Source organism: Macaca fascicularis, chromosome 17 (genome assembly GCF_037993035.2).
Source record: "Macaca fascicularis isolate 582-1 chromosome 17, T2T-MFA8v1.1".
In the NCBI taxonomy this organism is placed as follows: Eukaryota; Metazoa; Chordata; class Mammalia; order Primates; family Cercopithecidae; genus Macaca; species Macaca fascicularis.
Genome location: NC_088391.1, coordinates 284,625 through 307,617, shown reverse-complemented (window position 1 = coordinate 307,617; position 22,993 = coordinate 284,625). Strand labels below are relative to the sequence as shown.

General features: G+C 50.3%; 1 long non-coding RNA gene across 1 annotated transcript in view; it reads left to right on the top strand.

Annotated features, from left to right (window-relative positions):
- The window catches only part of LOC135968055 (uncharacterized), a 50,879-nt gene extending 35,220 nt beyond the window's left edge, over positions 1 to 15,659 (top strand). Inside the window, exon 3 of the long non-coding RNA XR_010582485.1 lies at positions 15,259 to 15,659. This is a non-coding gene — a long non-coding RNA (uncharacterized lncRNA). The remainder of the gene's footprint in view (positions 1 to 15,258) is intronic.
- The last annotated feature ends 7,334 nt before the right edge of the window (positions 15,660 to 22,993 follow it).

Sequence of the window (22,993 nt, the reverse complement as noted above, 5' to 3'; positions counted from 1 at the left end):
AACTGGGTTGCTGGCAGCTCCCAGATGCAGGAGGAAAGGCTCAGAAGTGCCTTCATAATAAGGAGTTGTTGACGTGAACTTTGGACAGCAAACACTGCTTACATTTCCTTTTCCATTTTGATGCGTTAATGGTGTGTGGCAACACCGTGACACACGGGGATGCAGGTGATGGGTGACCCCCCCGCAAGGGGGCCATGCACCTGTTTGATAAGAAGGCATGCTTCTCTTATTGCAAATAAAAACTTTTAATGGTTTTCTGCCAGAAAGACCCTGTCCTTTATGTAGGATACATAGAGGATCATTTGGCAAGGGATTGGGGATTTGGGGTTAAACTAAAAACAAATTAATTTCATTTTGTAGCACTCTGAACCCATTTGAGTTAATTATTCATTGAGAATTTGAATAGCACACACTGTTCTGACTTCCAATTTCCCCCTAATGAACGGCATTTGCTGTAACATGACAAAACCCTTAGTCTTAGAATTACTGGGTAATGTGGAAAAAGTCAAAGTTGTTTCTCTGTTGTTTTGCTTTAAGGAAATTATATTACTTTGCAGCCACTTAGTTTTCTCCTTTCCAGTAAGAAAAATTGCTTTCTTACTACCTGAAAATTCGTGAAGGTCAAGGGGACACAGGCTGCAGTGCATTAAAAGCCACCATCAAATGTGGACGTGGACCGAGTTTTCCCCTGTTCTCTCCCACCATCAAATGTGGACGTGGACTCAGTTTCCCCCTGGTCTCGCCCATCATCAAATGTGGACGTTGACCCAGTTTCCCCGTGTTCTCGCCCATCATCAAACGTGGACGTGGACCCAGTTTCCCCCGTTCTCTCCCACCATCAAATGTGGACGTGGACCCAGCTTCCCCGTTCTTGCTAACCATCAAATGTGGACTTGGACACACTTTCCCTCTGTTCTTGCCCACCATCAAATGTGGGCACGGATTCAGTTTCCCTCTGTTCTTGCCCACCATCAAATATAGATGTGGACCTAGTTACCTTCTGTTCTCACCCACCATCAAATGTGGGTGTGGACCCAATTTCCTTCTGTTCTTGCCCACCATCAAATGTGGACATGGACTCAGTTTCCCTCTGTTCGTGCCTACCTTGCCACCATGGCTCCTTTCACAATCACTCAGGAAAGGAAGAAACATTATTTTTAATAGGCATAAAGGCAGTTGTTTTTAACCTAAGGAACAGGACATAATTCCAGCAATGGAAATGACCAGCCGAGTGGGTCTGTGTGAGGTTTGGAAGAAAAAAAGTATTTTAAGTTCCCCTCTCTGTGTGTGCCCACCTCCCCCAGTTGAGAGTCACAGATTTAATTACTTTAATTTTGAGCTTAAAATAATTTGACAACCTAACAAAAACTACTACAGTCCTATAAAATTCTACTGTGTGTTTGGTTTTTCAGTTGCTTTTCTGAATATGGTAAATGAATGCATTATGAGTTGTTATTTTAGTAATTGCTGTAAAAATTAATGTATGTTATAACCAAGTGTTATAAAGTTAATTTAGCACCAAAGTAAAGCTAAAGCTGCATTGATTTCCCAGTGTAGTTGTGCATAACAACGGCTCCATGAGGCAGGCGCTGTGACCCTGCAGTCTGGTGGGAGCAGGTGCCACCTGGCTGGTGCGTTCGCTGCCCGTCCCCTCTTGCTGCCAGGCAGCTTTGCAGTTTCCAGGCTATGCGGGAGTTGAGGCCGGTGGTCAGTAAGAGACGGTGGGGAGTTGGGTGGTGCAGGTTGACGTGGGGTGGAAGGAGGCGTGGAGAGCCTGGGAAAGGCTGGACAGCAGCTCCGGTACCTGCACAGGGAAGCAGGGTGCAGCGGCACGGGACAGTGAGTAGCTCCTGGAAACAGCCCTTGGGGTTTCTATAGACGAGTCTGTCTTCAGCTCTGCACCCCTTTCCTGCTGAGTCCGGGTGGAGAGTGGAGGCGTCGAGCGCTTGTTTCTCCAGGTGAGGGCCCATCGGACACAGCCAGTGTTTCCTGGAGTCCCCTCACCTGGGAACGTGCCCCTGCTCTTTTCAGAACAAAACAAATCTTAGTTAAACTTGACACATCACCTTTCCAGAAGGTGTTTAAGTCTGTATGCCTGTTAAGTCACCTAACTTTAAAGAGTAATGATACAATATGCTTCTTTTTAGGGGAGAAAACCTAGCTGATTTAAAAGATAAAATCAGAGGTTGGGGTCGCAGCATTTTGGAGGAGACTTGGTTTATGTCCTAGTGGGCAGCAGTGTTTCCTCAACTATGGTGTTTGCTCTATTATTACATTACAGAGGTGACACTTCAAACATAAGGAAATGGAAGTCAAAACAGCCCCCCCCCCATTCAGAGATAAACGTTATCAACATATTCATGCACTTCCTTCTGCTGTTTTTGCTCTTCACTTTTTATTTTAAGGCCACGTTCGTAGGATGGATATATAATTGTTTATGGTGACTTTAAAAGCACCTTTCTTGCTAAAAGGAGTATTTTTTCAGTCTGGAAAATTTAGACAACATGTTTTGTTTAAAAATTAATTATAATACCACCGTGAAGTCATCAATGTTTTTATGCATTTTCTTGGTCTCTTTATGGACTTAATAGATACAATTTAACAAATTGGAAATAACGTAATTTTATGCATAAAATGTTTCTTGGCATTAGAGATGGAGCAGAGAGGAGGCACAGGGCTTCCCGCTGGCTGAGGTCCTCCCAGGGTGTGACCAGCAGCCTCCCAAGTTTAGGGTCTGCACGGAGTAAGATTTCTAAATTGCCTTACACCACAACCCCTGCAGCCATGCATCCCTTTGATAAGGGGGTGTACTCTGATAGATTTTTCAAGACAAGAGTTTGCTGGATCTGAGGCTGTTTCAGTTGCTTCTGGAGACGGCAGCTCTGGGACGTTTGTGCCAGCTCTCCCTCAAGACCCCACGGATGCCACATCCTCATCTTTTAGCACCCAGTGTTGTAGAGGAGAAGTCTGAAGCCAGTTTGATTTTTGCTTCTTGGTAGGAAACTGATGTTTTCAGGCTTTTCCCCTTTATTTCCATAATGAAGATGATGTCCCACCTCATCCAGAGGTGTGTTTGTTACCTTGTCGGGAATGTCCAGCCCTTATGTGCCCCTTCAGGTCCTCGGTCCCTTTCTCAACTTCCTCGCAATCCTACCCATCTCATCCATCTTCACTGTATGTAATTCTGTTATTTTTTTCATTTTTGTGCTCACTTTCCCATGCGACTTTTGTTCTTGTTTCACAGATGCCCGTGCCAAACTTTATGTCTGGGGCTCGAGGGTCGTGTTTTATTCTGTCTGCCTCTGCATGTACTTTTGAGAAGTGGGGTTGGAGGTTGCCCCCCAGGTGCTGTTTCAGCTGGACCTGCCCAGACTCTGTGAATTGGGGGCGTCAGGCAAAGCCCATGTGGCTCTATGGTGGGCCGTGTTGCTGAACCGTACATCTGAGGTTTGGGGGCCGTGTTTCATTCTGTCTGTCTCTGTATGTACTTTTGAGAAGTGAGGGTGGGGGTTGCCCCCTGGGTGTTTCAGCTGCACCTGCCCAGACTCCCTGAAGTGGGAACGTCGGGCAGAACCCGTGTGGCTCTACGGTGGGCTCTGGTGCTGACAGAGCAAGAAGCCGCACTCCCAGGACGTGCTTGCAGCTGTGGGCAGGACTGGGATTGTGACAGGATCATTTCCTTCTCTAAAATACATCTCAACTGTTATCCAGAGGGTTGGCTGCAGGCTTTCAACAGCTTCACTCTTCTTAGTGACTAGGAGACAATTCACTAAACAGAGTTGCCGTCAGGGTTTAATTAGGAATTTCTGTGAGTGGCTGGCGGTACAGCTCCCTCTGCAAGCCTCCTGCAGCCTCCCCGTCCCCACTCTTGGGCCCAGCCACCTGCATTGGTCTGTGGAGGCTGCACATTCTCTGTTCTCCTAAGGGGCTCCTGGACTTCGGGACAGCCTTGGTAAGTTGATGTGTAACTCCCAGTCTCTTCTCTCTTTAAGTAAGTACGTTCATGGAATCCTGATCTTCTAAATTGTTTCATCTTTGTAAAACAGCCACAGTTTCCTAAGCCACCTTGTGTCTGAATGTGAATCACTTGTTATTTTTCACTGCAGAATGAACAGAACTGGAATCATAAGATTTAGAAGGTGATGAAAAGACAGAGGTTAGCGTATTCCATTTTCTCACCTTTTCCTTACACTTTTTCCTTAAATGCACCCCTCGTATGTCTGTGAAGTTCTTCCCAATTCTGTAACGTCACTCCATCCTCAAGTGGAACATTTGTGAACAGTAACAAGTATTGATGTGTACACCTCTGCAACCCAGCTGGAATTAATGCTTTTTATTTATGAATGGATGGTCATCAGATGGCCAGAGGGATTCCCTGTGAATTGCGGGGGTCCTCATGCCTGCTTGTGAGTGACATGCACATGGCGAGGGCTAGGGAATCTGAGTCTCTGTGATTCGAGTATTGACATCATTTACGCAAGGCAGGTGGATGACTCTTTGAGCTTTGCATGCTCCTGGGTGGCACAGCACAGCTGACATGGAGTGGGGCAAGGGCTTGTTCCACGAGTTTCTGTGTTTTTCTTGTTGTTGTTGTTGTTGTTATTTTTTTTGAGATGGAGTCTCTCTCTGTCACCCAGGCTGGAGTGCAGTGGCGCGATCCAGGCTCACTGAAAGCTCCGCCTCCCGTGTTCACACCATTCTCCTGCCCCAGCCTCCCGAGTAGCTGTGACTACAGGTGCCCGCACCACGCCCTGCTAAATTTTTTGTATTTTTAGTAGAGACGGGGTTTCAGTGTTAAGCAGGATGGTCTCGATCTCCTGACATTGTGATCCACCCGCCTTGGCCTCCAGAAGTGCTGGGATTGCAGGCGTGAGCCACCGTGCCTGGCCTGTTTTTGTTTTTTTGAGACGGAGTCTTGCTCTGTCGTCCAGATTGAAGTGCAGTGTCATGATCTAGGCTCACTGCAACCTCCACTCACTGCAACCTCCGCCTTTCAGTTCGAGCAATTCTCTTGCCTCAGCCCCCCTAGTAGCTGGGATTACAGGCATGTGCCACCATGCCTGGCTGATTTTTGTATTTTTAGTAGAGACAGGATTTTGCCATGTTGGTCGGCTGGTCTTAAACTTTTGGCCCCATGATCCGCCCGCCTTGGCCTCCCAAAGTGCTGAGATTACAGGCATGGGCCACTGCACCCGGCCCTGTGTTTGACTCTTAAATCTTCTTTTTCTTTTTAATATTTCTGTTTCTGGAGGGCCACTCAGTGGATATGGAGGAAGAGTTCACAGATGTCCGTATTACATTTCTTACTTAAATTAGCCTCCCTTGAACACTGCTATAGGGTACAGATGAATGAAGGGCTGAAAGGGTGGTTGCGTCCCAGTAAGTGTAAGCGTGGAGCTGGTCTGTGAGACCCCGGTGCCAGTGAAGGCACCCGTGTGAGATGGCCTGGGATGGCGGTGTGCAGAGCTCTGACCATAGCACACACCCTTCAGCTTTGATGTTTCAGGCCATTGCTCTGGTCATCAGTGAGCAGAAGGTCTAACGGCAGTGATATTTATCACTAGCTGTGTTGGCCAGTGTGTTAGGAGGGTGAACCTGTTTGACTTAAGCTGTTTGACGGGTTTGCATTTAAATAGACAACTGGTGACCTGGTGCCTGGACGCTTGCTCGGTGACTTGCCCTACGTGGCTTCTCCCTCTGGTATGCCTTAGATGAGATGGGCGTGTTTAGGGTGGTGTGGCCCTAGACTAGAAATGCAAACCCTGCCTCACCCCAGATCTGCCCCACCCCAGTGTGACTTTTGGAGGTGGAGGCCCAGCATCTCACCTGCCCTCCAGGTGGGCCTGAGGATGCTGAGGTTTCAGAGCGCTGCTTTGCTGGCACTCCAGCAAGTCCTGCTTAAAGAGGCCAGGATCTGAAATGGCAGGTTACCAAATTGTATAGCAGAAAAATAGAAACGTTTCCTTAGAATGGGCGTAGGAAGAAAAATGATTTCCTTCACCATATCTGGAAAAGATTTCAAATTAGCAGGCGCTATCTGGAATTATTAGTGGTCTCCTGTATTTCTTATCTTTTTTTTGTTTTTTGTTTTTTCTTTTTTTTGATACAGGGTCTCACCCTGATGCCCAGGCTGGAGTGCAGTGGTGCAATCTTGGCTCCCTGCAACCTCCGCCTCCTGGACTCAGGTGATCCTCTCACCTCAGCCCCCTGAGTATCTGGGACTACAGGCATGATACCATACCTGGCTAATTTTTTTTTTTTTTTTTTTTGTAGAGATGGGTCTTGCTATGTTGCCCAGGCTGGTCTCAAATTCAAGCATTTGTCCTGCCTCAGTCTCCCAAAATGCTTCTGTACCCCTGACCCAACAAGGAAGGACAAGAGGCGTGAGCCACACTCCTGGCCTCCTGTCTTTCCTTGTTGGAGCAGGGATGTAGAAGCACTTGCCGCAGCTGACTTGAGTATATCTCGTTTTGCTTTGTTTTCGTCACGGGTAACCTGGCAGTGCTGTGCACCAGTGCTGCTGGCCAGCTGTTTTTTCGATGGACTGGCAGAAAATCAAACTGAGACCCGTGTTCCTTTCTCCCTGGGTACTGACCAGGTGGGAGAGGAAGGACGTTATCTGAGTATCAACTTCATGAGGGCTGGTGGGGAAACGTCAACTTTAAGGTGCCTGGGATCTAAGGCATGGAACCCAGAGTGCAGTGGAACATAGGGGATGTAGCCTTGGGAACAGAGACGTGCGGGCCAGTGCCCTCATTCCTGGCGGGTTCTGAGTGCAAGAAAAGTTTAGTGACCCAGCCGAAGTCACGGAGCAACCTGCCAAGACCTGCCTGGATGTACGGCTGGCGTCCGTGCTGGCCCCAAAACTGCCCATTTGGGGATTCCTTGCAGTTTCAGACCCACCTAGGGATCCGGAGAGCGTCCAAACCATGACCTCAAAGAACGAGGTGTTGCCTTGAGATCCTCCAAGGTGAGGGTAGAAATTTTTTTTTTTTTTCAATTAGCAATAATTTGTTGTGAATGATCTTGGACCTATTTTCCACTTCTTTGTATAGGAAGAGAGACAGAATAAAAAGTCTCAATGTGCCAGATGCCATGTAATGAAGTCGTGGGGTTAACATTGTTAATTATTACGTAACATCACGTTAATTGGAACATATTCACACGTGTCCACAGCATGTGCGTGTGCCCAGTCCGATGAGCACGTTGGGTTGGGGTCGCTGCTGGTTCATGCAGCCCCTCTGGGTGGTGCTTTCTCTGTGACTTGCCCAACACCGTTGCTGCTGCCTCTGTTGGAGTTCAGCCTTGACCGGCCTTGCTGCCACCAGTTTCTCGGGGCCTGTGCACCCTCTTCCCCGCGCGCACCCTCTACCCCGCGTGCACCTTCTTCCTGGGGCACACCCTCGTCTCCGCGAGCACCCTCGTCCTCCATCTTGCCCACCCAGGGTCTGCTGTGTGTTTCTACTCACCCCATGCCCGCCTCTTGCTGTGAGCTCAGTTTATTGAAGTGCGGTGAGAAACCAACGGAGGGGAGCAGTGTCCCAGCTTGTCAGGGCAGGAGGGAGCCTTGGGCATCTCTTCCCCAACTCTGGCGACCCACCCTTTGCGATGTAGTGCTAGGGAGAGAGGTGAGTTCTAAAGGTAAGACGGCCGTGATTTCCTGAGTCTTAGTTACCTAACACTGGGTCATCTGCCATGTCGCCTCATCGAACGGCACCTCTAGAGACAAAGCAAAGCCTCTGGTGGCCGTGGGCGGGGTGGCCATACCTGTCTGTGGGTTCTGTAGAACCTACCCAAAGCCCCTCCAGCCATGGGGATGTTCAGGCACTTGCCGCCTGTAGGAAGTGTGCGTTAGCCGCGTGGTAGGTGCGGACGCCTGGAGGGACAGGCACAGGCCCACAGGCGTGGTGAGTGTGGGAGATTTAGCCACGTGGGGACGTGTGGAGAGATAAGCACAGGACCACAGGCGTGGCGGGTGTGGGAGAAAGTGCACAGAGTGCCCAGCAGATGGCGTGTGGTCAGCGGAAGCCGTGAACACAGGCCGGGCTCGGGAGAAACATTTGGAAATACACTTTAAGCAACATCAATCGATAATGCTGCGATTTGTTTTCCTCCCGTGGTCCAAAACACGTTCTAGAGATGCCGCTGTTTTGTGTGTACCTGAGACAAGGGTCTAAATGTATTAGGGCCTTGATGTAATCTGTAAGACAGGTACAAAATGCCTATTTCAACGAGGCACTGAACAAGAAAGCGTGCTCTATTCAGTGCAATGAGAATGCTTCATTGTCATAAGCACAGTAAAATGCCTCCAAGGCGAGCTTGCCATGTGTTTAATGACCTTGGACACGAGCCTCCTAAACCTGCCAGAAAGTGCTTCCAGCATGGCTTCATGCAGTGGTTTCATGCAGTGGCTTCAGTGGAGAATGTGCATATGTGGCTGATACTGACAGCTGCGCAGCACCCTCCTGACCTGACGCATGCCCATGTGTGGACCGTGAGCCGGGCAGCACCCTCCCGACCTGACGCATCCCCACGTGTGGGCCATGAGCCGGGTATCCTGACCTGACAGGTCCGCATGTGTGGACCATGAGCCGGGCAGCACCCTCTTGACCTGACGGGTCTCCTTGTGCCCATTGTGGGACCTCCGTCAGTCAAACAAGTGACACATGTCAAACTGAATGCAGGGAGGAGGGTCCAGGATTGCACGCAGGCTCCATGTCTCATCCTTCTGAGGCCTTCTGGGAAGCCAGGAGGGCAGTGGGGTCTTTTGCGTGTTTCCTCCTGGTGGCTATGAATTTGTACCAATGGCTTTTTGCAAAAGGGCCCGGAGGCGGAATCAGACCCTGTCTTAGAAAGGATGACGTCTTCACGGGCACCTCTTTCCGCCACTCTAGTGCTCCTGTGATTTTTCAATATGTGCACCCTGCAGACTTCAGCCTGTTGGTGTCTTGGGGGAATAGATACCAGGATTGTTCCAATGTGTGCAAACCTGAAACAGGAATTTCTCTGCATTGAGTTGGCCACCAAAATGGGAGGTAAGGGGAGAGGGGAAGGAACTTCTTGGCCTCATCAGCCCTTTTCTTGAAACTCACAGTCAAACTTTGTCAAATTCTAGATGATGGTGCTTTAGTCGATGCATTTATGTATGTTATGTCTTGTTTTCTGAGTATGGTGCTTCGAGAATTTAAATATTAAGGTGAAATTGCCATGCACGGTTGAATTGGCACCATAATTTGACTCTCTGTAAAGCCTTTTGGTTTTCTGTTAGAGTGACTTACCATTTTTTGAGTTAACTGAAACAAACTCTGCTGTCAGCACGAAGGAACCACTGTCTAGTTAGGACATCCAATTAAATAGAATTCTCCTAAATAGAGCGTGCTCTTTTCATAAATTTTAAAAATTCATCTATTCATCAAACACATATTGAGTACTTATCACCCTGGTTGCTAGTCACTGTTCATATATATTTTTAAGGAATTACTTCCACCTAGCTCTGAAATAACATTGTATTTAGAATTTAGCCCAGAGGTGATTAAGCATGAACTTTTCTCAGCAGTCTTGTTTTCATTTTTACTTGATAACATGTTCTCAGACTCGGTGCCCAGCTGACGTTACTGTGCATTGCCCCAGGCACACACCTGGCCGGCGCTGTGTCTCTGGGGCTTTAGGGCAGGAAGGAAGGGCTGCCAGGTGTCTGGCCCTTCCATGTTTCCCTGGGGGAAGGATTAGGCCTTTGGCAGGAGTCTTGGCTTGTCTTACTGGATTAGCTGGTGTCATTCAGTCAGCTCTGCCTTGGTGTTAAGCTCTGGACTGACTCTGACCTCTGAATGGCAGAGGAGAGGATGGCGTTTTAGAATCAGTCATGCAGACCGGGGCACCCAGCAGGTCTCGGATAAAAAGTGGTGGCAATTGATCACTTCCCTTTTTGGGAGAACTGTGTGGATTGACTCAGACCTCTTTCTTTTGATTTTATCTTGAGACTTTGCAGAAGCAAAAATGCCTTTAAAAAAAATTAAATGATGGGCTTTTGTAATGTTTGTGTCTCCCCAAGATTCACAAGTTGGAATCCTCACCCGCGAGGAGATAGTGCTAGGAGGGGGAGCTTTGGGCGGTGAGGAGGTCTTGAGGGTCTCATAAATGGGATTTGTGCCCTCAAAAAAGGGACTACAGAGAGCTCCCTCGCTCCTTCCATGGTGTGCAGACCCAGTGAGAAGCGCCGTCTATGAACCAGGAAGCCCTCACCAGGCAAACCTGTCAGGCCTTGACTATGGACTTCCCAGCCTGAGACTGAGACTGAGAGCTGTGAGAAATGAATTTGTGTCATTTGCCAGCCCCTGCCCAGCCTGTGGTGTGTTGTTAGAGCAGCCTGGGTGAACGAAGGCAGGTCGTGAATTTTCTGTTATGCTTTCTGGCTTCAGATACTTGCTAGGGAGATGTCACCATCTTACCCAGGTGGAAGTGTCTGGAATCAGACGTTCCGTTATGATTTGACCTTGTTCTTGCCCCACGCCTGTGCCGTTCACACCTCCAGGTGTCTCGGCTGCCCGCGGCCCCTCCAGACGTTTCTGATTCGGGGTGTGGTGCTGGTCGCGGCCGTGCCGTCAGTGACCAGGAGTAGGAGCTCGCGCCCCTCGTGAAGCAGCAGCCTCACCCGGAAGCTGCCGAGAAGCATTTGACAGAAGGTGATCGCGCCTCGAGACTGAAACTTCCTGTTTACAGGGAATGGAGGTGCATAGTAGGGAATTTCATGATGGCCCTAGAAACAGATGCCTCTGGGGTAGGGTATATTCTGCAGGACAATGCAATGATCTTCTCGAAAAGTGAAGATCACAGATAAAAGGGGTGCGAGGCTGTCCCTGACTAAGACGGGGAAGGAGAGTCACTCAGCACAGTGTGTGGCCCGGATAGAAAAGACGTTTTCGGAACGATTGTGCTACCTGAACATAACCTGGACAACGATGCTCTGAAATCATTCTTGTCTGCTGATGATGGTACTCCGGCTGCAGAGGGGCCTTTATTCCTAGGGAACGTGTGCCTGAGGACTCGGTGAGGCAGCAGGAGCCTCTCACCTTCAAGTGGCTCCAGAGAAGAAACAAATCTGTCTCTCTGTCTGATCTACAGAGAGAGTGAGAAAGCAAATCTAACGAAATGTTAGCAGTTGTTGGAGCTCCACGTGGAGAAAACTTGACCACTCGTTGTACTGTTCTTCCACTTTTTAAATATGTTTGAACATTTTCATAATGAAAATGTGGGAAAGTAAAAATAAATCTGGAAATTAGAACGGAAGTGAGCCCAGCCAAGAGCTCTTGGGTTCAGCCGGGAAGAGCCAACGGTCCGTTGGTGTTCTCTCGACTCGTCGTGGGGATTTCCTCCTCCTGGGTTCACCACCTAGTTTTCCTTGTGATAGTTATTTTATACATAGCTATGAGCATAGGTGATACTGAAAACACACGTTTAGTGTGGTTTGTCATTAAGAATTTGGAGAACTGGCTAAATAAACCACTTGTACAGAGTTGAGATGAGCACTACCTGCCTCAGCGTCTGTGGTAACAGCTTCATTTGGGTGCAGAGCTTGGCAGAGGTTTGAGTGACTCTGTCTCGATGGTCCTCTGTCAGAGGACAAGGTTAAGCATCACCACCGAGGGCCCTGTTGAGCCTCTGGGCTGGAAGTAACCTCCCCCTGGCTGGTGAGGCAGCCTCTGAGGGCCTTTCCTGACAAAGCCCTTCACTGAGCTGCAGTTTGGCCATCTCTGCCCTCACCTCCCCGACTGCAGGGCCTCGAGGTCTCACCACCTCCAGCCTGAGCACCCAGTGCCCAGGGGCAATTTCCCACCTTCCCTGGGGGCTCAGGATTCTGGCTCCCGGGGCAGTGCCCGCAGCTGGGCCCCTCCTCCTGGGCTGGGGGTAAGGCTGGCCACGGCCTCCTGCTATGTCCCACTGGCCACTTCACCGCAGCTGCAGCCCTCACTGGGTGGCCCCTCCTGCTTCTGTTGGATGAGGAGATGCAGGCCTTCACCGAGGCTTCCTGGCCTCGCCCCTGCTGGCCCCAAGGCTGTGCCGCTTCCCCCTTCCCAGCCCCTGGTCTCTGTACAGTGTCTGTCCAGGATGTCTGTCCATCTGTCCTTGACATTCTGTCCAGAAGCAGCCACTGTCATCTTAGTTTGTGAGGGGCGAGCAGAGCCCAGGTGCGGTCGATGTGGAGATGCTCATGCACTTCAGTGTGCAGGGAAGTGAGTTCCTTCATATCTACAGCCTCTGCACAGCCAGCTGGGAGCTCACCCCATTCACAGGTGGATGTGCCTTGTTTTTTGGCCCAATCACCTGCATTAACTCAGAATAATCACAGTTCCCTGCTTTTCTGTCTTTTGTGACCGTCCACCTCCCTCCTCTGCCTGGGGCTGAATGGTGGGGTCTGTCGTGGGTTCGTGGGACCCTCTGTTCTTGTGCGGCCACCAGGAACTGTTATCCGGGCTGATTCCACAGGAGGAGTTTGGGGTGAGCTCCTGAGCGAGAGTTGGGAAGACTGACGTGTGTGTAAACCTTGCTTGTTCATGGTTATTCCTCTCAGTCTTCTTAAATTGTGAAAAATTGGGGACCATTTTTAAATATGGATTTAGGTATGGATTGGTGAGGAGAGAACGTTGATCTAATTGGGTTTACGTTGTGTGTGATAATTTTACACTATCCTTGGGAAAAACTGAAGATGTTGACAGGGTCATGAGAGTCGTTTCTTTCTTTCTTTCTTTCTTTTCTTTTTTTTTTTTTTTTTTTGATATGGAGTCTCACTCTTGTTGCCCAGGCTGGAGTGCAATGGTGCAATCTCGGCTCACTGCAAACTCTGCCTCCTGGGTTCAAACAATTCTCCTGCCTCAGTCCCCCAGTAGCTGAGATTATAGGCGCTCACCACGTCCAGCTAATTTTTTGTATTTTTGGCAGAGATGGGGTTTTGCTCTTAAGGGCATTGTTCATTAAGTATTAATTGGTGGCCTGCCGTTGAACTAATGTTAGTGTAGTGCTGACATCATCAGCCATGGCAGAAACTTACTTGGCATCCCTGGAAAAGAGGGCAGGGAAGCATAGTGCCCTGATACCACCTCATTCTCCAGTGCTACTTCCAACTCTGAGCTGATGGTCATTATGAGTGGATCTGCCCTGGACAATTAGTTTAGTGCAGCTGCCTTGGACAGTCAGGTTAAAAGTAACAAACCGCCACAAAACTCAGCTAATAAAATGTGAGGAGAGACATGGGGCACCAGGAAGGGGTGAGGCCTGTCTCCCTGTGTGCCATCTGTGTGGAGCCTCAGTACCTAGGGGACAGCGTTTACACAGAGCCCCAGGTTTTTATTAGCATTTCCCTGAATAAAATGTCACTTGTGAGCTGCGGACTGAGAGGCTTTTTCTGATTATTAGGTTTCGTAATGTGGGATCATCAGTAGGCAAGGTGGGCCTGAGGGCTATAGGATCTGGAGACTGTCCAGGGCTGCTTTCTGGGGATGACAGGCTTGTCCCTTCAGCAGTCAAGACACCAAAGAGAGTCTTTCTGAGAATAAAAGAGAGAAGCTTTTAAGGAAAAAAGCAGTTTCTCTCTCTGTTTGGGAGTTGAGTGCATTTTCCTACATTTACTCGGAGATGTTCCTTGGTTCCCACCATGTGCCATCGCCCCGCTATGGGGTAGGGTCACCCCACCGCGTACCTAACCCAGGAAAACTCCTCTGCAGTTATTTCAGAGGCTGTGTGCATTTCTCTTGCCTCAACGGGTAGAGTGAGTTTTTCTTCCTACTGTTTTTAGTCAGTTTTCTTAATCTAGCCTGTTACTGTGATAAGTTCCAGAGACGAGCAGTTTTAAAAACAATCTTTGTACGTTGCGTAGAGAGCAGTCCACCTGTAACCAGTTTGTTCCTGGAGGTACCGCAGTGGCCTTGGTTACGCGAGGGCCCCGTGGCTCAGGATGGGCCGAGGAAGGAGTGCGTGAGCAGTGGGCACTGGCCGGAGGCAGGGGAGGCGTGGCCACCTGTGGCTCGAACTCCCCCCATCCACTCTACCGCACCGCTGGGACGTGAACATTCTCGCCCTGGACGTTTTGTCTGAATGTTCAATGCCCAGGCTCTTGGGTACACAGGCGGCCCCGGGTTTTATTTCAAAAGGGTGTCACGAACAGTGAAGTAACCCACGTGCCTAAGCTTTGATTGACATGAAGGAATGTAGAGGCTGCTGAAATCCTGGTCATTTTAGGACAAAGTATTTTATTAACAGTTTTCTAAAAGAAAGAAATCATTAAAAAATTGATCCCTGTTGAGGTAGAAGGATCTCGTCCTCATGCTCCTCAGTTCCTTCCAGAATCAGCTTCCAGTTCAGCTGCAGAACAGGTTCTGGTGGTGGCTGGAGCAGCCCAGGCAGGTGCCGTCGGGTCTAAGTTCACACTGGTGCCCGTGTGGTCTCCAGTTACGGTGCGGGCCGTGGGGTCTGAGTTCACACCATTGCCCATGTGGTCTCCAGTTACGGTGCTGGCCATGGAGTCTGAGTTCACACTGGTGCCTGCGTGGTCTCCAGTTACAGTGCTGGCCATTTGTGCCTTTCTGGGAAGTTAGAAGGAGGATCATTTCATCACGTCTCTGTCCTCCCACACCTGATCTATGCTGGGCCACCATGAATTCTTCCTTTTAACTGTTTCTCTCATCACGGGCAACACTGGTGTTCTGTGGTCAATGTTTGCCATTTCTGAAAACGGATTCTGTGTTTCTTTATATAATCACCTGGTCTCTTTTACGAATTTCGCTTTTCTTTAAGAAAATCATCGTGCTTTTATCTCTTCAATCTCAACTCTGTTCCCTGACACAGGCTCTTACCAGCTCGAAAATTAAAAGTAATCTTTGATTATACTTAATACTTTCTAAAGTTTTCAAAAGTTTATCAGCATGTGGGTTACTGAACATTGACTGTTTATTTAATGGAAAATTAGATTCTAAGTAGAGTATTAGAGTGAAAATGATCTTTTGATTTTATTAAAATATTGAGGTAAAAATATTAAAATGCCTTCGCCAAACTTCATGCCTGTGTAGCGTGAAAACATTAAGCTGCTCTCTGCTCCCGGGAATGCATGAGTAGAGTATGTGTTTGAAAGCGTCATTCCAGTCTTAAGTTTTAGGTATTCTTAAAGGGGTTGGCTGGAGAAGTGACATTTAGCATTGAGTGAACGTTTGACAAAGATTTGTCTCGATATAAAAATAGTTAAAAACAATCTTTAGTGTTTCCTGTCAGGGTTCACCCATTAAAGAATGGTCTTGTAAAAAACTCATCGAGAGTGTCGGCGCCCAGAGGTGCTACCTTGCCCACAGTTGTGTCATCTGCTGTCACCAGGCGATACGCCCAGCGTTTAGCTGCACGTCAGATGTGGCCACGGGGCCACAGGACATCCCTGCGGACGGATGTTCTTATGCAGATTAATGAGGATGGAGACCGCTGCAGAACTGTAAGCCCCCCAGGGGCTGACGGAAGCCTGGGAATACCCGAGACACCAGAGTCGCTGCTGCCCTGGGTGGAAGGAAACCTGCCCTGGAAGATGGGAAATGCAATAAGGAGAAAGTACCAAGGTACATGATGCTGTGAAAACGGAGATGTTTTAATTAAATTAACAATTAAAATCATTTTAATTATGTGAATTATTTGAATTCATGTTAGTTCTTTTTAGGAAATTAATACTTAAAGCAAGTTTGTTTTCTGAATTGTTTGATTTAATTGAGTCAGCACAAGAGTTAGCATTGATATCTGACCCTCTTCCAGGGTTGGGGCAGAGGAGATGGGGGCAGAGGAGACAGGCCTCCCACCCGCTTTTCCCTGGAGCTCAGCCAGAATTTCCCATTGAGGAGCCCACAGCTCCCTGAGAGCCAGGAGCTCTTGCGGAGAAGCCGCTGTCGGCATGCCACCCGCTTTGATGGCCCTGCTCTGCCATCCCTGCGCTCCAAGGGCCGGACCCTGCCGCTGCCTGTGCCAGACGGGTCTCAGGGAGGTGCCAGCCAGGGGTTATGCATGGCGGGGCCTGGGCATCGCTGTCCAGATTCCGTGGCTGCCGGTTTCATTCTCTCGCTGTTTGTCCCCCTAGCAAGACTCATGAGGTTCCTTGAGGACAAGACCCCCTCCTGCCACCTGGTCTGTTTCCTGAACGTTCTCTGCACGAGTACAGCCCCGGGATGCAGCCCTCGGGAATCAGGGTGTCGACCATAGTAGGGCGGGTCGCTCTGCTGGGCACCATGATGGATGTTAACCGCTGTGCTTCACTTTGGGGACGTGTTTAAGTACAAAAGTAATTTTAAAATTTCACCATTATTTCAAGACAGCTAAGAGCCTATTAGCACAGAATCCCTGGTCTGAATGAAATCAAACGGTTCTTATTAATTATTCATGATGCCATGAATATGTAGCCTTATTTTTTATAATTGCCAGTCTGTATAATTAACCTTTCATTTGGTTAAAGTACTTAACACTAAGTAGAGCTGTAATTTCAACTGTTTATAAAGCATATGGAAGAATGTTTAAATGTTTAATTAGAACCACTTTTTTTAGTTTCATGGAGAATTTTTTTTCTTGTCAACGAGGGTCTTTAATTATTTAAACCAAAAGAGAAAAACAGACCAGAAAAGAAAAACAACTAGTAAAGCTCGGAACTGCGAAGGTGGCATCATTCCGTTAGTCTCGGATTTTGCTTCCTGGGTTTGTGACGTGGTCAGAGTCCTTGTCTTTGATTTCCTAACACAAGTTGTTAAAGTTGGAAGTGAGTGTGAAATTGAGTTAGTCTAGCTTTATTCTTTCACGGATGAGAAGTGAATTATCTTCAGCAAGGTGGGTGCAGGCGTGGTCCCCGGGGGTCACTGTGGTGAACAGGCCGCCCTTGTGGGGAGCCAAGTTCGTCATCACTGGGACAGAGCCCAGGACACTTCCCCAGCTGGCCAGCCTCTTCCTAGAACCTCACACATTGCAAAGGATGGAGTCCAGATCTATACCGTGAAGAAACGAGGGTGGTTACAGAAAGCACCACGATCTCAGCTGAGTGGCTCTGAGCACCCCAACGTTGGGGCACCTCAGCATCCTGTGTGGCTCAGGCTGTGCCCAGCAGGGAGGCCGGCCCGATCGAGCTGCGGTCTCCACCCTGAGAGTGAGGGCTCCTTCCCCCAGCGCGAGTTAAAGCATCATGTGTCCACCTGTGCAGTGGCTGGTCCCAGTGGCCCTGGAGGGCTGAAACCCTGGGTCCCGCCACTGGTCCGGGGCATCCGTTTCCCCTTCCTGCAGTTCCTGTGTCTGTGTGTCCAGGGGGCTCCGATCCCTGTCTTAGGACCATGGCTGAGGGGTCAAGTTCACCCGCTTTGGAGCTGGCCCGGATCTTGGTTCTGTGGATCCTCGCTGTGTGGCTCTGGAGCAGTTCTGTCCTCAGGAGATGGATCCCCACAGCCGCCTCTTGGGGCCATGAGGAGAATTAATAGGACGACCCCCGGGTAGCTGCTCAAAGCCCTGTGCGGGGCCAGCCCTGTGTCTCCACCAGTTCCTTTGCTCTGTGCTCCCCCCCACTGTCACATCGCCAGCCTTTATTTCCTTTTCCTTGGACCCAGACAGCGAATGCTCCGCTGGTCTTGGCAGCCCCTTCTCTAGTCTATCCTCAAATCACTTCCTGACGGACAGCCATGACTAGCCATCGGCGTGACCAAAACCCCACAAAATAGAACCCAACTTTCCTATTAAGCTGTACAGAGCTGTCCCAGCCCCACTTCCCACAGGCTGGCCTCATTCACCATGGGATCCGTGGTTCTCACCTGGGGCTGGGGGTGCCCCTGGCATCTGGTGGGGAGTGTCAGGGATGTCCCTCCAGGCCCAGTACAGTCCCCCAGCCAGTGGCCGGCAGACAGCAGCACCCAACCTGATGTCCCTGTGGCTTCTGGTTCCCCGAGGCTGGCTGTGCTTTGCTGCCTGTACATGCTCTCAGACGTGTGCCCTCTCTCCACCTTCACTGGTTGGCAGTGTTCCATCCATTAGAGCTCAAAGCACTGCCTCCCGGCAATGCAGCCCCTTCTCCTGGCCTGCCGTCTGCCTGTGCCCCACGGTCTGTACCGTGTCCTCACGGACCGATCAGAGCGAGGCTCCCAGGGATGGAAAGGTTCCTGCTTGTGTCTGCTTGTGTCTCTGTCCCGCCTTCTCTGGACCCGGCACCGTGGCCTTTGCCGACAGAGGTCTTGGGTTGATTGTCAGCGAAGCAGACAATCTATATGGCTCTAAATGGCTGTGAACATGCTTGATTGGGTTATTTTAAAAATAGTTGTATATGTAAACATTTGAGTGTGACACAGGTGGATTTTTGGGCTAATGGTCTTGTTCTTCAGGGAGTAACCACAGGCCCATCCACAAGGACCATTTTCAGCTGATTTATGGAACGCTGTTCTACCTGGTTAATTTTCAACGTTATCTCAGACTGAGAGGTAGGTCAGCATGTGACGAAGTTCACTGGTTTGAATCCTAATCTGCTCCTTAGGAGCTGCACCTTCCATGCCTTCGTTTCTTCCTTGGTTAGGTAGGGAAGGTATGAGCTACCTCAGAGTTGTGAGTGAGGCCTGCATCGAGTGACCGCATTAAAGTGACAAGGACTGCACCCGGAGTGTTGATATTTAAAGACCTTTAAACATTGCGATGCCGCATTTTGGTACCCAGGTAAAACAGCAAAGTTCTTTCAGATGCAGACACAGACCCTCGGTGAGGTGGGGGGCTGATGGCAGGAGGTGGACCACCGACCCTGTAACGAGGGCGTGGTCTGTTCGAGGCTGAACGAAGTGCACATCATTGCATGTACCACGGAAGTCCCTCTCGTGAAGTCCTGGAAGGGTCCATGTGGCTGAGCCATGTGGTCTGTCCATGACGTCCGGCAGGAGCAGAGCTTTCGGGTGCAGCCTTGCTCTTGTGCGCACAGCCCTCAACGGTCTCAAAAGTCTGAGGCTTAAAGCAGGCTTGGGGTTTCCTTACACCTCCTGGACATCTAATTTGCCTGGCAAACATGTTTTTCTTGGGTGTAAAGGTGAAGGAGTGGGTGATTCTGGTGAAAGTGTACTAATTACTGCACTTCTGGGTCAGTGGCGCTTGGTTGAAGACACTATCTGCCCTGGATGGACATCTCTGGGATGGTGAGAACCGGTGGCTGGATGTCGCGGGGTTGCCAAGAAGATGCCAATTTTTTCCTTTTTCCTGAGTAACAACACCCTACTTTGTTTAGGGAAGCAGCACACCCAGCTGAAAATCCAATTCTCTTGTACAGCGGAGCGGCTGGTGACACAGGTCCAGATGCTGGGATGCTGATGGGGGGTCCTGGAGTGGGAGGTGTCAGGAGGCTTTCCTGACCCACAGCAGCCCTGGGCCCTTGTCCGGCCTTCTTGCCCGGGGCATGACACCTGGAGGGAAAGCAGCTTCGGGGGCCCGAGGGCCAGAAGGCAGAGTCCTGGCGTGTGAGGCAGGCCTGGGCCAGGCTCCTCGGAGGATGTCACAGACCTGCTGCCCATGCAGGGACCACCCACCTCTGAGCCCCACACAGATTTTCCTCCATAGCCGAGTGAAATCCTGGTACAGCGAGTGAGGCAGTCAGAGGCACCTTTTGTGGAAGGAGGACAAAGCTGGAGAGAAAGAGGTTTTCCTAAAGGCACAAGGCGCTGATTCTGCGTTAGGGATAATTCCTAGGAGTGTGGTTGCTGGTGGGTGGAAAACTAGCCAGAGAATAAGTGGGAGTGGCATTTGCTGGTATTTAACTGATTCGTTCACGAATGGTCCGAACAGTTCCAGTGAAAAGAACATTTCGGACACAGAAGTTTTCATCCTGCCTGACAATGAGCATGACCGTGGGCTGTTCCATCCTTCCTGGGCGACAGTGAGAGGGTCTCAGGCCCTTCCGGCCCTGTGCTGTGCCCCATCCCAGGGTGTGTGCCCCATCCCGAATAGGCTGGAATGCCTCTGGGTGCAGCTGAGCCTCTTGAAAAGGGAAGAGACATGTGATGTGCTCTGGCTGAACAGGAAAACGAGGGAGGACAGAGAGAGGGGCCTGGAGGTGAGGAGGATGGTGAGCAACACTGGGGACAGAGGAAGTAGGGTAACACCAGGGACAGGGGGACGGAGGGTAAGGCCGGGGACAGGGGCATGGAGGGTAACGCCGGGGACAGGGGATGGAGGGTAACACCACTTCTCCAGGTGCCTTTGGGGGATGCTGCCGCCTCTCGCACCCCAGAGTGAAGTCAACAGGATTCTGTCCCGAGGAGCCCCAGAGCCTGGCAGCTGGGATTGTCGCAGTATGAACCACTGTTCACTAGCTCTGCACCCTGGGACAGGCTCCCTGGTGTTTCCACCCTGGTTTCCCATCTGGACAGTGGGACCCTGAGTGTGCCCGTCCCAGCTGCGCCCAGAGCCCTGGACTCCAGCGTGTCGTCGGCACTCATTAGCATTTCTTTTGTTGTGGTCCGTGGACGAAGTGGCTCTCTCTTTGTGTGTTCACAGCCCTCCTGCTCACTTTACCTTCTGGGAACACTTTTTACATAGCTTCGTATGTGGGGAGGACTCGAGTGATTAATGGAATGTTTCATCAGGTGCAGTTCTTCTGTTTCCCAGTTTTGACACAACATTTGGTGAAATTTCCAGGGACTCCTGTGGTCAGCCTCACGGTTTCACTCTGTCACTTTCTAATGCAGTATTCTTTGGGAGTCTTTTCAATTAAGCGCCATCATTTAAAAATAAGTTTTATAAGATGCAGTTTCAGGTTAATTCTTTACCTTTGTGTCTCAGGCAGTACTACCTACCTGTGAGTAGTCACAAAGGTTCACGCAGTTTTCTCTAGCTGTCCCTAGCTCGTAGCTCAGCAGGTCCCTTCAGATGAGTCAGCCAGCTGTGTACCTGCATGTTCAGGATACTTGTCAGGGGCCTTCCTCAGAGCAAGACCGATGCTCACCTCATCCTTGGGACTTTGGAGCCCGCCCTGGAGAGACTCCAGCCACGTCCAAAGGGGCCGTCCAGGTCCCACAGGCTGGTGGGAGTGACTTCTGAGCCACTCCAGACCACACTTTGTGTTCCTACACCCCACAAAGCCACTTAAAGTGCCATGTTCTAGTGCTGTGTGCCTCACCAGTGTGCCACACAAGCCTGCACGGGGATCTGAGCGGGCGCTGCCTTCCTCAGGCTATGCTGGAGTTTTGGGGCAACTGGAGCACTCGTGGCTGTCATTCTCGCCACTGTCTGGGCTTCCCTAGAGGGTCTCACCTGCAGCGTGAGGACCACATCGGCAGCCACTGAGGAGCCGCCAGGTGCAGCGTTGGTCCCACTCAGTCCTTCTCGACTTTGGTGAGAGAGTAGACAGCAAAACTTCAGCTGGGAGCCCCAGGCCTTCTCTGCTTGGGGCCCTGGGACTGACATAGCACAGATCCTGCCATCCACGTGCTGGGGGCCCCGCCGTGCGGCTCCCTCCTCTGGTCAGGGGCTGCACCCTTGGGCTGTGCAGCTCCTGGTTCTCACACTCAGGGGCCCAGGGAGGGTGGTGGATGAAGAGAGAAGGAGAAGGGTGGCAGTTTGAGCCCAATTGTGTTGGCTTCATCTTCCGCCTCTTGTCCCTAAGTACATTGGCAAAGTTTTCCAGGTGAAAACTCAGAAGGGATTTTTAATGACTGGAATCTGTGAATTCCATGGAAGCCAAGTCTGTCCACCTCTTTCACCCACCTCATTTCTCCCCGTTGGGGCTGATTTTGGCAGCGTTCATAGGGGCAGGGACGGAAGGGGTGGGGGCCAGCCGTCGGCCCTGTGTCCCTCCCTTCCTCCCCTCAGCGCCACAGCATTTCGGTGTCATCCCCTTCCGTGCACGCGTCCTCATGAAAACCAAGTGCGGCTGGAGGGAGATGCCTGCGCCCACTCCCGTGACCTTCCCGGCCGGCCTGGCTGCAGTGGCCTCTCGGCAGGCATCTTTCTGGTGCTGCCTCCGTGCCCCTCCCATCACCTGATGCTCGTGTTCCTGAATCTTCACGCGTGTGCTCTGTGCAGCCACCTCACGGGCTCCCTGGGAAGGAAGACAGTGTCTCACGCCGGTCAGAATGCTCTTCTCTGTCCACTGAATAGTCCAACACAGAATCATTCCTCTGTGATTATTTGTGCTTTGTTATGTAGAACTGGAATAAAGAAAAAGTGAATTTAGACATTACAGCCATCAGGTTGAAGCTTAGTAATTGCATTAGGGAATTAAATGGAAACATTTGAGCTTCTCGAGTTCTAATTCCACATCTTCGTATCCCCATCACCCCATACCCAGTGTCTAACACAGCTCTTGGTCTAGGAGTTTCTTGATAAATGCTTACTGAATTGAACTGGACTGAGCTTAACATTCCCACCCAGAGTTAGAAGCCAGTCCCTGAATAAATTGCATTTAGAATATGAGTTTGATGTTACTGTGGTAAGGGGTATCCTACACGTCATAATTGCTAGTCAATATCGGGTATTTAGTCAAATAGACTCAAGTATAGAGAAGCATAGGCCCATCTGGCAAAAGGGCAAGGCACGCTGCTTTAGGTCCAGGTCCCCAATATCAACTATGAAAATAAAACGTCAACTCCAATGACAGCCCTGTCCTCAGCTGGTCACTGTTTACGCTAACAATTATAAACAGCTTGAACTTGCTGTCCTGAGAGTCAACACACCCTCCATTCTCTCTGCAGTGTAGCTGCCTTGGTGGATGGAACATGCCCCTGCTCCCTCCCTCTCCCTATCCCTCCCTCCCCCCTCCTCTCTCCCTCCCTCTCCCCTCCTCTCTCCCTCCTTCCCCTCTCCTTCTTCCTATCTTCTCTCACCTTTCTCCCCCCACCTTCTCTCCTGGACAAGGGGCAGAAGAAAGGAGACCTCCGGAATCTTCTGCTTCATCCAAGCAGCTTGGGGGCAGCATCAACAGCTGCAATTTGGCTGCCCCAGCAGGTGCCTCAGGGCAGCCTTTCTAATGGGAATCCTG